Source organism: Festucalex cinctus, chromosome 21 (genome assembly GCF_051991245.1).
Source record: "Festucalex cinctus isolate MCC-2025b chromosome 21, RoL_Fcin_1.0, whole genome shotgun sequence".
Lineage (NCBI taxonomy): Eukaryota > Metazoa > Chordata > Actinopteri > Syngnathiformes > Syngnathidae > Festucalex > Festucalex cinctus.
The window spans coordinates 19,381,519-19,398,784 of record NC_135431.1 but is presented as its reverse complement, the minus strand read 5'-3'; the positions used below and the strand labels follow the sequence as shown (position 1 = coordinate 19,398,784).

Below are 17,266 nucleotides of genomic sequence, written 5' to 3'. Positions count from 1 at the left end.
GTAGGATCCCAGAATTCAGACACAAATAAGATTTTCTCCATTTATTCACATCGAGACGCAGTACACCCGACAGTTAAGCAATAATCCGGCAAAACACACAATTCTCAGACCCTTAAATAGACAGTGAATCAATCTCATTGATTGTGGCCAGACATGTGAGTACCAATACTGACATGGAATTCTCTGATTGGCTGTTAACTCAGTTATTACAGATAGTTCCGGACATCCATAAACATCATATAGCATAAAACAGGGCTCTACACTAACTTTTCCACTACTAGCACTGGTGCGAGTAACTAGTTAGTAGCTAGTTACATTGCACATTCAACAATCTCTAATTGTCCTACTTAAAATAAATCTACAGTGTTTTTATATTGACATCGCATGTACTTACGGATAATTCTTGTCCAAAGCAACAACAAAAATAAGATCCAACAGTCTGCGTAACAATGACTGTGTCGGCATTCCGTGCTGCCACATTGGAGTGGTGTTAAACCTAGCAACCACAGGAGGGCGCTTAAAGACTGCACAAATTCAAACTAAAACTGACGGGCAAAATAATCTGTATGTTTGATTTGGCACCGTCCCCTGGCCCTCCTTTACCACTATCATTCTCCTCCTCATTCTCATTTTGTTTTATAACATAATCAACAATAGATCGCTTGATTTATTTTATTTTTTTTAATTCGCTGCCACTTTTCCCTGAGCCTCGCACGGCAAGCTACCACACCACAACCGCCTCTATTGCGTTTCTGTACAGTCTGAGCGCAGCGGGAAGGGGGCGGGATCATTTGAACTCTCCAAGCCAAGCTTGCGTTCCTCAATGCGTGCGGATCTGCCATAACATTTCATGAGTAGCAAGTCACGCCAACATTGAACCATATTCACAGTTTAATATGGACCACCATGGGTGAAATATTACGATTCAGGACCGGCTTGCGAGTCACGAAGCTATTTGTGAATGGAGAACTCTCCCGCTGGCGCTCTCATTCAAGTTAATGGGGACACACGACCGTGATTATTTTTTTAACCACAGATATTACAAATCCATCCACAAGTACCTTTTAAATGGTAAATATAGTTCAGCGTTGTTGTAAAAGATTATTATTATTGATTGTATATTCCGTATTTTTATGACTTTGGTGAAGACCGGCCGGCGCCTTTAGTTCTCTCGCGCAAAAGCGTTGCTCTCGGTCAATCAGGTGACAGGTGACGACGGCCCCTCTCGTCCCCCGACGACCGGCGCTGCAGAACCACTGCCGAAAGGGTTCTAAACAACGGTTACAACGGAACCGCTCGGCCCCGAAAGAGTCCCATGGAGGTATCCGGGGACAAAAAAATGCCGCTTCCGTGTGGAACCGATCCGGTGGAAAAGCGCCATATTACATATGTTTGTATGTAAATTGTAGTCTGCGCGTGTACACGTATGCTGTGCCGATCAGAAAGTAGCCAGCCAATCACATTGCAGTGGCTCACATTTCACTCAAATACTATGAGATTGAGTCGGCGCACGGTGGCGCGCTCTCGTTGCTAGTACGGCAGAGCCAGTGGAGGACACAGCGACTTTCGAATGTATGTTTTAAACATAGTGCACAGGGAGCATTAATGCACTCGCGCCTCGCGAGCGGCATTTTTGTTCACTAGCACGCACTTGAAAGTTACCCGCATTTGCGAGTGAAATGCTCGCACTGTCGAGCGCTGTAAAAGATTCATAAAGCCAAACTAGTTGAAACTGGATGGAGTTACATCAATACCAAAACAGACACGTAACGGGTCGTGAACTCTGGCGCACGGTCATGAACTCTACTCCAACTTAACCCAGAAATGACAATCACAGAATAAAACTACAGTGGACCCACTAATATTTGCGGTGCATAAACATGCCAAAATAGTTGTCTGTGCAACCAAACCTCAATTAAACCACAAAACTCCCTACACCCAATCCCAGACCGAAAAGAGATACAATGCTGCCATCTGCTGGCCATAGTTAGTGGTTGTTTTTGATTCCACAACCCATTGACCAGGGAGCACTGCACTTAACACTTCACATTGATTTTTGAAAAAAAAAAAACCCCGTAGTTGACGTAATTTTACGTTTTTGGTGGCATCCATCGTGATTTGAGTCATTGTTATTAAACGTTTTTGGCTGTCAAAGAATTAAAAAAACAAAATAAACTAAGACTAATATTGAAACTAACTAAAAGGTGTGTTACAAATACTGTAACATTTATTAGGGCCCGAACAGCGACCGCTGCGAGGTCCCTATTGTTTTTGTAAAAATTATTATTAGGGCCCGAGCAGCGACCGCTGCGAGGTCCCTATTGTTTTTGTAAAAATTCTTATTATTATTTTTGTTATTAGGGCCCGAGCAGCGACTGCTGCGAGGTCCCTATTGTTTTTGTAAAAATTATTATTATTATTAGGGCCCGAGCAGCGACCGCTGCGAGGTCCCTATTGTTTTTGTAAAAATTATTAGGGCCCGAGCAGCGACCGCTGCAAGGTCCCTATTGTTTTTGTAAAAATTATTATTAGGGCCCGAGCAGCGACCGCTGCGAGGTCCCTATTGTTTTTCGTTCGAATTATTAGGGCCCGAGCAGCGACCGCTGCGAGGTCCCTATTGTTTTTCGTTCGAATTATTATTATTAGGGCCCGAGCAGCGACCGCTGCGAGGTCCCTATTGTTTTTCGTTCGAATTATTATTATTATTATTATTATTATTATTATTATTATTATTCTCCGTAAACGATCGCATTTTTGAGGACCTAAACATTCACGAAAACTCACCAAACTTTGCACACTCCTCAGGCCCGGCGAAAAATTTTATATTATGAAGTCGTCATAACAACGCGACTCTATAGCGCCCCCTAGCGTAGAAAAATAAAAACCAAGCCTGGCACGTTTGAGCTAGAGCAACGAAAATTGGCAGGCACGTGTAGCACCCCGAGACGCACAAAAAAGTCTATTGGGACCATGTAGCTAAAATGTACAGGAAATGAGCTATGAATTTTTTAATGTCAAATTTTGGCCTATTTTGGCACATTCACTGTGGTCATGCTTTTTTCCCCTTTGCAAACATTTTTCATCCAATTGACTTCAAACTTGGCATTTATCATCTCAAGACCTGAGAGAACAACTGGGGAAAAAAACTTGCCTTTTCGAAATACTATATGACGGGGGCGGGGCATCAAATATTGCCTTTAAAATTTCATTTGTCCAGAAAGAGCAAATGCTTAATAACTCCCATGTTCAAGCTCCAAAAAATCTCAAACTTATCAGGCAACTTAATAGTCACGGCCTGAAAACATCTATATGATAAAATTCAGTTATCCATGTAGCGCCACCTAGTGGTAACAATAATTGTCATACTTTACGTTTTTAGCTACTGTGCTGAGCTCGTTGAAGGGATCCAGTTGAAAATTGGTCAGAAAAGCCTTAAGATGTTGATCATGCCCAACACCGAATATTGTAACTTTTCGCCAAAGGGCGTGGCCGCTACGGTGCCGCAAAGTCTGAAGATTTCTCGTGACAACAAAAGCTGCATTAACTTGACCGAGATGATGCTATCTTCTCAAAATTTTACACAATTGATGAGAGTCCAGCCCTAAAGACATCTACAAACTTATATTTCATCTTACTGATAGCGCCACCTACTGGCAATTTTTTTTCTTACGATTTTTCATCAATGTTTTTCTCCAACCATGTTAACTGGACCTACCTCATATTTGCTCAGATGAGGGTGTCGGCCTTCATGCTGTCACAACACGAAGTTTGTGAGTTTTCGCGAGTCGCTGTGGGCGTGGCTAAGCGCTGTTCGCCAAGAAAACAACGCCAATTTTGAGGGCCTAAACTGGCACAGAAACACACGAAACTTGGCACACACAGCTGGCCTGGCAAAATGAGCAATTTTTTATCGGCGATTGTGCTATTTTTACAAAAATGACTCAATAGCGCCCCCTAGAAATCTTTAACGAAACAGCCCCAGTTGTACGTTTAAGCAAGAACGACGAATATTTTTAGGTGTATGAGGGAGCCCAAGACCTACAAAAAAGTCTCTTGTACCCATATGCTAAAATGAACAGGAAGTGAGCTACGAATTTTTGAATGTCCCATTTTTGACGATTTTTGCACATTCACAGGGGGCAGACTTTTGCCCACTTCTCCTACACGTTTCATCCGACTGAGTTAAGACTTGGCCTGGACCATGTCAAGACCTGAGCCAACGACAGGGGGAAAAATTTTGACTTTTCAAAATACTATATGATGAGGGCGGGGCATCAAAATTTGTGTTTCGCAATGAAAAAGGATATGCTTGATAACTCCCCGGTACATGCTCCAAAAAATCCCAAACTTGACATGTATGTTTATCGTCAAGGCCTGAAGTTATCTCTATGACAACATTCAGTTATATATGCAGCGCCACCTAGCCCTTGAGGCATAAAAAAAAAATACCCCACATACGGTATTTTGTACAAAAAATGTAAACTCATTCTAAGTGTGATAACTAAGTCATTTATGAATATTCTTTTAGTTTCCACCACTCAAAATGTTCACTGGCATCAGACTTATCCAAACATATATATATTTTTATTTATTTTTGATAGCCTTTATGGACATTAAAAGCAATATCGTGAATGAAGGATATGCTTAATAACTCCACGGTACATGCTCCAAAAAAAATCCCACACTTGACATGTATGCTTATAATCAAGGCCTGAAGGTATCTCTATGACAACATTCAGTTATAAATACAGCGCCACCTAGCCCTTGAGGCATTTATATATATATATATATATATAAAAAAACACATACGGTGTTTTGTACAAAAAATGTACACTCATTCTAAGTGTGATAACTAAGTCATTTATGAATATTCTTTTAGTTTCCACCACTCAAATTGTTCACTGGCTTCACACCGATCCAAACGTATGTACGTTTCCATTTTGTTTTATTCATTTTTAATTGCCCCTTTGGACAATAAAAGTAACATTGTGCAATGAGTACAACGAGCGATGATGTGTATATACACTTTTACAAAAAATACCAATCAGGGCAACTCATTGCCTAAAAATAAAAAAGGACGCTGATTTTTGCAGGTCTTAACAATCACCAAAACCCGTTGAGCTTGACAGACACTGGCAAAAAAAATATTCTACATGTAAACGTTTATTATGCCATTTTCAAAGAAATTTTGCTTCCAATATGCCAGTACCCCAACGTGCCAGTACCCTAACATGCAAGTACCCCAACGTGCAAGGACCCCAACGTGGCCCGGGCTGCGAGGGCCCTTTATAGCTGCTCGCAGCTCTAGTTAGGGCCCGAGCAGCGACCGCTGCGAGGTCCCTATTGTTTTTGTAAAAATTATTAGGGCCCGAGCAGCGACCGCTGCGAGGTCCCTATTGTTTTTCGTTCGAATTATTATTATTATTATTATTATTATTATTCTCCGTAAACGATCGCATTTTTGAGTACCTAAACATTCACGAAAACTCACCAAACTTTGCACACTCCTCAGGCCCGGCGAAAAATTTGATATTATGAAGTCGTCATAACAACGCGACTCTATAGCGCCACCTAGCGTAGAAAAATAAAAACCAAGCCTGGCACGTTTGAGCTAGAGCAACGAAAATTGGCAGGCACGTGTAGCACCCCGAGACGCACAAAAAAGTCTATTGGGACCATGTAGCTAAAATGTACAGGAAATGAGCTATGAATTTTTTTATGTCCAATTTTGGCCTATTTTGGCACATTCACTGTGGTCATGCTTTTTCCCCCTTTGCAAACATTTTTCATCCAATTGACTTCAAACTTGGCATTTATCATCTCAAGACCTGAGAGAACAACTGGGCAAAAAGTCTTGCCTTTTCGAAATACTATATGATGGGGGCGGGGCATCAAATATTGTCTTTAAAATTTCATTTGTCCAGAAAGAGCAAATGCTTAATAACTCCCATGTTCAAGCTCCAAAAAATCTCAAACTTCTCAGGCAACGTAATAGTCACGGCCTGAAAACATCTATATGATAAAATTCAGTTATACATATAGCGCCACCTAGTGGTGACAATAAATGTCATACTTTACGTTTTTAGCTACTGCGCTGAGCTCGTTGAAGGGATCCAGTTGAAAGTTGGTCAGAAAAGCCTTAAGATGTTGATCATGCCCAACACCGAATATTGGAACTTTTCGCCAAAGGGCGTGGCCGCTACGGTGCCGCAAAGTCTGAAGATTTCTCGTGACAACAAAAGCTGCATTAACTTGACCGAGATGATGCTATCTTCTCAAAATTTTACACAATTGATGAGAGTCCAGCCCTAAAGACATCTACGAACTTATATTTCATCTTACTGATAGCGCCACCTAGTGGCAATTTTTTTTCTTACGAATTTTCTTGTACATTTTTTCTCCAAACACGTTAACTGGACCAACCTCATATTTGCTCAGATGAGGGTTTCGGCCTTCATGATGTCACAACACGAAGTTTGTGAGTTTTCGCGAATCGCTGTGGGCGTGGCTAAGCACTGTTCGCCAAGAAAACAACGCCAGTTTTGAGGGTCTAAACATGCGCAGAAACTCATGAAACTTGGCACACACATCTGGCCTGGTAAAATGAACAATATTTTATTGTTGATTGTGCTATTTTTACAAAAATGACTCAATAGCGCCCCCTAGAAATTTTTAACGAAGCAGCCCCGATTGTACGTTTAAGCAAGATCTACGAAAATTTTTACGTGTATGAGGGAGCCAAAGACCTACAAAAAAAGTCTCTTGGACCCATATGCTAAAATGAACAGGAAGTGAGCTACGAATTTTTGAATGTCCCATTTTTTACGATTTTTGCACATTTTCAGAGGGCATACTTTTGCCCACTTCTCCTACACGTTTTATCCGACTGACTTATGACTTGACCTGGACCATGCCAAGACCTGAGCCAACAACAGACGGAAAAATCTTGACTTTTGGAAATACTATATGATGAGGGCGGGGCATCAAAATTTGTGTTTCGCACTGAAAAAGGATATGCTTAATAACTCCCCGATACATGCTCCAAAAAATCCCAAACTTGACATGTATGTTTATCGTCAAGGCCTGAAGTTATCTCTATGACAACATTCAGTTATATATGCAGCGCCACCTAGCCCTTGAGGCATAAAAAAAAATACCCCACATACGGTATTTTGTACAAAAAATGTACACTCATTCTAAGTGTGATAACTAAGTCATTTATGAATATTCTTTTAGTTTCCACCACTCAAATTGTTCACTGGCTTCACACCGATCCAAACGTATGTATGTTTACATTTTGTTTTATTCATTTTTGATTGCCCCTTTGGACAATAAAAGTAACATTGTGCAATGAGTACAATGAGCGATGATGTGTATATACACTTTTACAAAAAAATACCAATCAGGGCAACTCATTGCCTAAAAATAAAAAAGGACGCTGATTTTTGCAGGTCTTAACAATCACCAAAACCCGTTGAGCTTGACACACACACTGGCAAAAAAATATTCTACATGTAAACGTTTATTATGCCATTTTCAAAGAAATTTTGCTTCCAATATGCCAGTACCCCAATGTGCCAGTACCCCAACGTGCAAGTACCCCAACGTGCAAGGACCCCAACGTGGCCCGGGCTGCGAGGGCCCTTTATAGCTGCTCGCAGCTCTAGTTATTAGGGCCCGAGCAGCGACCGCTGCGAGGTCCCTATTGTTTTTCGTTCGAATTATTATTATTATTATTATTATTATTATTATTAGGGCCCGAGCAGCGACCGCTGCGAGGTCCCTATTGTTTTTCGTTCGATGATGTCACAACACGAAGTTTGTGAGTTTTCGCGAATCGCTGTGGGCGTGGCTAAGCACTGTTCGCCAAGAAAACAACGCCAGTTTTGATGGTCTAAACATGTGCAGAAACTCATGAAACTTGGCACACACATCTGGCCTGGTAAAATGAGCAATATTTTATTGTTGATTGTGCTATTTTTAAAAAAATGACTCAATAGCGCCCCCTCGAAATTTTTAATGAAGCAGCCCCGGTTGTACGTTTAAGCAAGAACGACGAATATTTTTAGGTGTATGAGGGAGCCCAAGACCTACAAAAAAGTCTCTTGTACCCATATGCTAAAATGAACAGGAAGTGAGCTACGAATTTTTGAATGTCCCATTTTTGACGATTTTTGCACATTCACAGGGGGCAGACTTTTGCCCACTTCTCCTATACGTTTCATCCGACTGAGTTAAGACTTGGCCTGGACCATGTCAAGACCTGAGCCAACGACAGGGGGAAAAATTTTGACTTTTCGAAATACTATATGATGAGGGCGGGGCATCAAAATGTGTGTTTCGCAATGAAAAATGATATGCTTGATAACTCCCCGATACATGCTCCAAAAAATCCCAAACTTGACATGTATGTTTATCATCAAGGCCTGAAGTTATTTCTATGACAACATTCAGTTATATATGCAGCGCCACCTAGCCCTTGAGGCATGAAAAAAAAATACCACACATACGGTATTTTGTACAAAAAATGTAAACTCATTCTAAGTGTGATAACTAAGTCATTTATGAATATTCTTTTAGTTTCCACCACTCAAAATGTTCACTGGCATCAGACTTATCCAAACATATATATATTTTTATTTATTTTTGATAGCCTCTATGGACATTAAAAGCAATATCGTGAATGAAGGATATGCTTAATAACTCCACGGTACATGCTCCAAAAAAAATCCCACACTTGACATGTATGCTTATAATCAAGGCCTGAAGGTATCTCTATGACAACATTCAGTTATAAATACAGCGCCACCTAGCCCTTGAGGCTTATATAAAAAAAAATAAAAAATACCCCACATACGGTATTTTGTACAAAAAATGTACAATCATTCTAAGTGTGATAACTAAGTCATTTATGAATATTCTTTTAGTTTCCACCACTCAAATTGTTCACTGGCTTCACACCGATCCAAACGTATGTACGTTTCCATTTTGTTTTATTCATTTTTGATTGCCCCTTTGGACAATAAAAGTAACATTGTGCAATGAGTACAACGAGCGATGATGTATATATACACTTTTACAAAAAATATCAATCAGGGCAACTCATTGCCTAAAAATAAAAAAGGACGCTGATTTTTGCAGGTCTTAACAATCACCAAAACCCGTTGAGCTTGACACACACTGGCAAAAAAATATTCTACATGTAAACGTTTATTATGCCATTTTCAAAGAAATTTTGCTTCCAATATGCCAGTACACGAATGTGCAAGTACCCCAACGTGCAAGGACCCCAATGTGGCCCGGGCTGCGAGGGCCCTTTATAGCTGCTCGCAGCTCTAGTTATTATTCTTCTTCTTCTTCTTCTTCTTCTTCTCCGTAAACGATCACGATTTTGGGTACCTAAACATTTACGAAAACTCACCAAACTTTGCACACTCCTCAGGCCCGGCGAAAAATTTGATATTATGAAGTCGTCATAACAACGCGACTCTATAGCGCCCCCTAGCATAGAAAAATAAAAACCAAGCCCGGCATGTTTGAGCTAGAGCAACGAAAATTGGCAGGCACGTGTAGCACCCCGAGACGCACAAAAAAGTCTATTGGGACCATGTAGCTAAAATGTACAGGAAGTGAGCTATTAATTTTTTAATGTCCAATTTTGGCCTATTTTGGCACATTCACTGTGGTCATGCTTTTTCCCCCTTTGCAAACATTTTTTATCCAATTGACTTCAAACTTGGCATTTATCATCTCAAGACCTGAGAGAACAACTGGGGAAAAAATCTTGCCTTTTCGAAATACTATATGACGGGGGCGGGGCATCAAATATTGCCTTTAAAATTTCATTTGTCCAGAAAGAGCAAATGCTTAATAACTCCCATGTTCAAGCTCCAAAAAATCTCAAACTTATCAGGCAACTTAATAGTCACGGCCTGAAAACATCTATATGATAAAATTCAGTTATCCATGTAGCGCCACCTAGTGGTAACAATAATTGTCATACTTTACGTTTTTAGCTACTGTGCTGAGCTCGTTGAAGGGATCCAGTTGAAAATTGGTCAGAAAAGCCTTAAGATGTTGATCATGCCCCACACCGAATATTGTAACTTTTCGCCAAAGGGCGTGGCCGCTACGGTGCCGCAAAGTCTGAAGATTTCTCGTGACAACAAAAGCTGCATTAACTTGACCGAGATGATGCTATCTTCTCAAAATTTTACACAATTGATGAGAGTCCAGCCCTAAAGACATCTACAAACTTATATTTCATCTTACTGATAGCGCCACCTACTGGCAATTTTTTTTCTTACGATTTTTCTTCAATGTTTTTCTCCAACCATGTTAACTGGACCTACCTCATATTTGCTCAGATGAGGGTGTCGGCCTTCATGCTGTCACAACACGAAGTTTGTGAGTTTTCGCGAGTCGCTGTGGGCGTGGCTAAGCGCTGTTCGCCAAGAAAACAACGCCAATTTTGAGGGCCTAAACTGGCACAAAAACTCCTGAAACTTGGCACACACATCTGGCCTGGTAAAATGAGCAATATTTTATTGTTGATTGTGCTATTTTTACAAAAATGACTCAATAGCGCCCCCTCGAAATTTTTAACGAAGCAGCCCCGGTTGTACGTTTAAGCAAGAACGACGAATATTTTTAGGTGTATGAGGGAGCCCAAGACCTACAAAAAACTCTCTTGTACCCATATGCTAAAATGAACAGGAAGTGAGCTACGAATTTTTGAATGTCCCATTTTTGACGATTTTTGCACATTCACAGGGGGCAGACTTTTGCCCACTTCTCCTACACGTTTCATCCGACTGAGTTAAGACTTGGCCTGGACCATGTCAAGACCTGAGCCAACGACAGGGGGAAAAATTTTGACTTTTCGAAATACTATATGATGAGGGCGGGGCATCAAAATTTGTGTTTCGCAATGTAAAAGGATATGCTTGATAACTCCCCGGGACATGCTCCAAAAAATCCCAAACTTGACATGTATGTTTATCGTCAAGGCCTGAAGTTATCTCTATGACAACATTCAGTTATATATGCAGCGCCACCTAGCCCTTGAGGCATGAAAAAAAAATACCCCACATACGGTATTTTGTACAAAAAATGTACACTCATTCTAAGTGTGATAACTAAGTCATTTATGAATATTCTTTTAGTTTCCACCACTCAAACTGTTCACTGGCTTCACACCGATCCAAACGCATGTACGTTTCAATTTTGTTTTATTCATTTTTGATTGCCCCTTTGGACAATAAAAGTAACATTGTGCAATGAGTACAACGAGCGATGATGTGTATATACACTTTTACAAAAAAATACCAATCAGGGCAACTCATTGCCTAAAAATAAAAAAGGACGCTGATTTTTGCAGGTCTTAACAATCACCAAAACCCGTTGAGCTTGACACACACACTGGCAAAAAAATATTCTACATGTAAACGTTTATTATGCCATTTTCAAAGAAATTTTGCTTCCAATATGCCAGTACCCCAATGTGCCAGTACCCCAACGTGCAAGTACCCCAACGTGCAAGGACCCCAACGTGGCCCGGGCTGCGAGGGCCCTTTATAGCTGCTCGCAGCTCTAGTTAGGGCCCGAGCAGCGACCGCTGCGAGGTCCCTATTGTTTTTGTAAAAATTATTATTATTATTATTATTATTATTATTATTATTATTAGGGCCCGAGCAGCGACCGCTGCGAGGTCCCTATTGTTTTTGTAAAAATTATTATTATTAGGGCCCGAGCAGCTACCGCTGCGAGGTCCCTATTGTTTTTCGATCGGATTATTATTATTATTATTATTATTATTCTTCTTCTTTTTCTCCGTAAACGATCACGATTTTGGGTACCTAAACATTTACGAAAACTCACCAAACTTTGCACACTCCTCAGGCCCGGCGAAAAATTTGATATTATGAAGTCGTCATAACAACGCGACTCTATAGCGCCCCCTAGCATAGAAAAATAAAAACCAAGCCCGGCATGTTTGAGCTAGAGCAACAAAAATTGGCAGGCACGTGTAGCACCCCGAGACGCACAAAAAAGTCTATTGGGACCATGTAACTAAAATGTACAGGAAGTGAGCTATGAATTTTTTAATGTCCAATTTTGGCCTATTTTGGCACATTCACTGTGGTCATGCTTTTTCCCCCTTTGCAAACATTTTTCATCCAATTGACTTCAAACTTGGCATTTATCATCTCAAGACCTGAGAGAACAACTGGGGAAAAAATCTTGCCTTTTCGAAATACTATATGACGGGGGCGGGGCATCAAATATTGCCTTTAAAATTTCATTTGTCCAGAAAGAGCAAATGCTTAATAACTCCCATGTTCAAGCTCCAAAAAATCTCAAACTTATCAGGCAACTTAATAGTCAAGGCCTGAAAACATCTATATGATAAAATTCAGTTATCCATGTAGCGCCACCTAGTGGTAACAATAATTGTCATACTTTACGTTTTTAGCTACTGTGCTGAGCTCGTTGAAGGGATCCAGTTGAAAATTGGTCAGAAAAGCCTTAAGATGTTGATCATGCCCCACACCGAATATTGTAACTTTTCGCCAAAGGGCGTGGCCGCTACGGTGCCGCAAAGTCTGAAGATTTCTCGTGACAACAAAAGCTGCATTAACTTGACCGAGATGATGCTATCTTCTCAAAATTGTACACAATTGATGAGAGTCCAGCCCTAAAGACATCTTCGAACTTATATTTCATCTTACTGATAGCGCCACCTAGTGGCAATTTTTTTTCTTACGAATTTTCTTCTACGTTTTTCTCCAAACACGTTAACTGGACCAACCTCATATTTGCTCAGATGAGGGTTTCGGCCTTCATGATGTCACAACACGAAGTTTGTGAGTTTTCGCGAATCGCTGTGGGCGTGGCTAAGCACTGTTCGCCAAGAAAACAACGCCAGTTTTGAGGGTCTAAACATGCGCAGAAACTCATGAAACTTGACACACACATCTGGCCTGGTAAAATGAGCAATATTTTATTGTTGATTGTGCTATTTTTAAAAAAAATGACTCAATAGCGCCCCCTAGAAGTCTTTAACGAAGCAGCCCCGGTTGTACGTTTAAGCAAGAACGACGAATATTTTTAGGTGTATGAGGGAGCCCAAGACCTACAAAAAAGTCTCTTGGACCCATATGCTAAAATGAACAGGAAGTGAGCTACAAATTTTTGAATGTCCCATTTTTGACGATTTTTGCACATTTACAGGGGGCATACTTTTGCCCACTTCTCCTACACGTTTCATCCGACTGAGTTAAGACTTGACCTGGACCATGTCAAGACCTGAGCCAACGACAGGGGGAAAAATCTTGACTTTTCGAAATACTATATGATGAGGGCGGGGCATCAAAATTTGTGTTTCGCAATGAAAAAGGATATGCTTGATAACTCCCCGGTACATGCTCCAAAAAATCCCAAACTTGACATGTATGTTTATCGTCAAGGCCTGAAGGTATCTCTATGACAACATTCAGTTATATATGCAGCGCCACCTAGCCCTTGAGGCATGAAAAAAAAATACCCCACATACGGTATTTTGTACAAAAAATGTAAACTCATTCTAAGTGTGATAACTAAGTCATTTATGAATATTCTTTTAGTTTCCACCACTCAAATTGTTCACTGGCTTCACACCGATCCAAAAGTATGTACGATTCCATTTTGTTTTATTCATTTTTGATTGCCCCTTTGGACAATAAAAGTAACATTGTGCAATGAGTACAACGAGCGATGATGTCTATATACACTTTTACAAAAACTACCAATCAGGGCAACTCATTGCCTAAAAATAAAAAAGGACGCTGATTTTTGCAGGTCTTAACAATCACCAAAACCCGTTGAGCTTGACACAGACTGGCAAAAAAATAATTCTACATGTAAACGTTTATTATGCCATTTTCAAAGAAATTTTGCTTCCAATATACCAGTACCCCAACGTGCCAGTACCCTAACGTGCAAGTACCCCAACGTGCAAGTACCCCAACGTGGCCCGGGCTGCGAGGGCCCTTTATAGCTGCTCGCAGCTCTAGTTATTATTCTTCTTCTTCTTCTTCTTCTTCTTCTTCTTTATTCTCCGCAAACAATCGCGATTTTGGGTACCTAAATATTCACGAAAACTCACCGAACTTTGCACACTCCTCAGGTCCGGCGAAAAATTTGATATTATGAAGTCGTTATAACAACGCGACTCTATAGCGCCCCCTAGCATAGAAAAATAAAAACCAAGCCCGGCACGTTTGAGCTAGAGCAACGAAAATTGGCAGGCACGTGTAGCACCCCGAGACGCACAAAAAAGTCTATTGGGACCATGTAGCTAAAATGTACAGGAAGTGAGCTATGAATTTTTTAATGTCCAATTTTGGCCTATTTTGGCACATTCACTGTGGTCATGCTTTTTCCCCCTATGCAAACATTTTTCATCCCATTGACTTCAAACTTGGTATTTATCATCTCAAGACCTAAGAGAACAGCTGGGCAAAAAGTCTTGCCTTTTCGAAATACTATATGACGGGGGCGGGGCATCAAATATTGCCTTTAAAATTTCATTTGTCCAGAAAGAGCAAATGCTGAATAACTCCCATGTACAAGCTCCAAAAAATCTCAGACTTCTCAGGCAACGTAATAGTCACGGCCTGAAAACATCTATATGACAAAATTCAGTTATACATATAGCGCCACCTAGTGGTTACAATAAATGTCATACTTTACGTTTTTAGCTACTGTGCTGAGCTCGTTGAAGGGATCCAGTTGAAAATTGGTCAGAAAAGCCTTAAGATGTTGATGATGCCCCACACCGAATATTGTAACTTTTCGCCAAAGGGCGTGGCCGCTACGGTGACGCAAAGTCTGAAGATTTTTCGTGACAATAAAAGCTGCATTAACTTGACCGAGATGATCCTATCTTCTCAAAATTTCACACATTTGATGAGAGTCCAGCTCTAAAGACATCTACTAACTTACATTTCATCTAACTCATAGCGCCACCTAGTGGCAATTTTTTTTCTTACGAATTTTCTTCTACGTTTTTCTCCAAACACGTTAACTGGACCTACCTCATATTTGCTCAGATGAGGGTTTCGGCCTTCATGATGTCACAACACGAAGTTTGTGAGTTTTCGCGAATTGCTGTGGGCGTGGCTAAGCGCTGTTCGCCAAGAAAACAATGCCAGTTTTGAGGGTCTAAACATGCACAGAAACTCATGAAACTTGGCACACACATCTGGCCTGGTAAAATTAGCAATATTTTATTGTTGATTGTGCTATTTTTACAAAAATGACTCAATAGCGCCCCCTCGAAATTTTTAACGAAGCAGCCCCGGTTGTACGTTTAAGCAAGAACGACGAATATTTTCAGGTGTATGTGGGAGCCCAAGACCTACAAAAAAGTCTCTTGTACCCATATGCTAAAATGAACAGGAAGTGAGCTTCGAATTTTTGAATGTCCCATTTTTGACGATTTTTGCACATTCACAGGGGGCAGACTTTTGCCCACCTCTCCTACACGTTTCATCCGACTGAGTTAAGACTTGGCCTGGACCATGTCAAGACCTGAGTCAACGACAGGGGGAAACATTTTGACTTTTCGAAATACTATATGATGAGGGCGGGGCATCAAAATTTGTGTTTCGCAATGAAAAAGGATATGCTTGATAACTCCCCGGTACATGCTCCAAAAAATCCCAAACTTGACATGTATGTTTATCGTCAAGGCCTGAAGTTATCTCTATGACAACATTCAGTTATATATGCAGCGCCACCTAGCCCTTGAGGCATGAACAAAAAATACCCCACATACGGTATTTTGTACAAAAAATGTAAACTCATTCTAAGTGTGATAACGAAGTCATTTATGAATATTCTTTTAGTTTCCACCACTCAAAATGTTCACTGGCATCAGACTTATCCAAACATATATATATTTTTATTTATTTTTGATAGCCTCTATGGACATTAAAAGCAATATCGTGAATGAAGGATATGCTTAATAACTCCACGGTACATGCTCCAAAAAAAATCCCACACTTGACATGTATGCTTATAATCAAGGCCTGAAGGTATCTCTATGACAACATTCAGTTATAAATACAGCGCCACCTAGCCGTTGAGGCTTATATAAAAAAAATTAAAAAAATACCCCACATACGGTATTTTGTACAAAAAATGTACACTCATTCTAAGTGTGATAACTAAGTCATTTATGAATATTCTTTTAGTTTCCACCACTCAAATTGTTCACTGGCTTCACACCGATCCAAACGTATGTACGTTTCCATTTTGTTTTATTCATTTTTGATTGCCCCTTTGGACAATAAAAGTAAACATTGTGCAATGAGTACAACGAGCGATGATGTGTATATACACTTTTACAAAAAAATACCAATCAGGGCAACTCATTGCCTAAAAATAAATAAGGACGCTGATTTTTGCAGGTCTTAACAATCACCAAAATCCGTTGAGCTTGACAGACACTGGCAAAAAAAATATTCTACATGTAAACGTTTATTATGCCATTTTCAAAGAAATTTTGCTTCCAATATGCCAGTACCCCAACGTGCCAGTACCCCAACGTGCAAGTACCCCAACGTGCAAGGACCCCAACGTGGCCCGGGCTGCGAGGGCCCTTTATAGCTGCTCGCAGCTCTAGTTATTATTATTATTAGGGCCCGAGCAGCGACCGCTGCGAGGTCCCTCTTGTTTTTGTAAGAATTCTTCTTCTTCTTCTTCTTCTTCTTCTTCTTCTTTATTCTCCGCAAACGATCGCATTTTTGAGGGCCTAAACATTTACGAAAACTCACCAAACTTTGCAGTCTCTTCGGGCCCGGCGAAAAATTTGATATTATGTAGTTGTCATAACAACGCGACTCTATAGCGCCACCTAGCGTAGAAAAATAAAAACCAATCCCGGCCCGTTTGAGCTAGAGCTACGAAAATTGGCAGGCACGTGTAGCACTCCGAGACGCACAAAAAAGTCAGTGGAAGCCATTTCCTAAAATGTACAGGAAGTGAGCTATGAATTTTTTAATGTCCAATTTTGGCCTATTTTGGCACATTCACTGTGGTCATGCTTTTCCCCCCTATGCAAACATTTTTCATCCCATTGACTTCAAACTTGGCATTTATCATCTCAAGACCTAAGAGAACAGCTGGGCAAAAAATCTTGCCTTTTCGAAATACTATATGACGGGGGCGGGGCATCAAATATTGCCTTTAAAATTTCATTTGTCCAGAAAGAGCAAATGCT

General features: G+C 40.5%; 1 protein-coding gene across 9 annotated transcripts in view; it reads right to left on the bottom strand.

The window, feature by feature from the left end:
• The window catches only part of map3k7 (mitogen-activated protein kinase kinase kinase 7), a 256,484-nt gene that overhangs the window by 46,898 nt on the left and 192,320 nt on the right, over window positions 1-17,266 (bottom strand). The gene's annotated exons all lie outside the window — the stretch shown is intronic.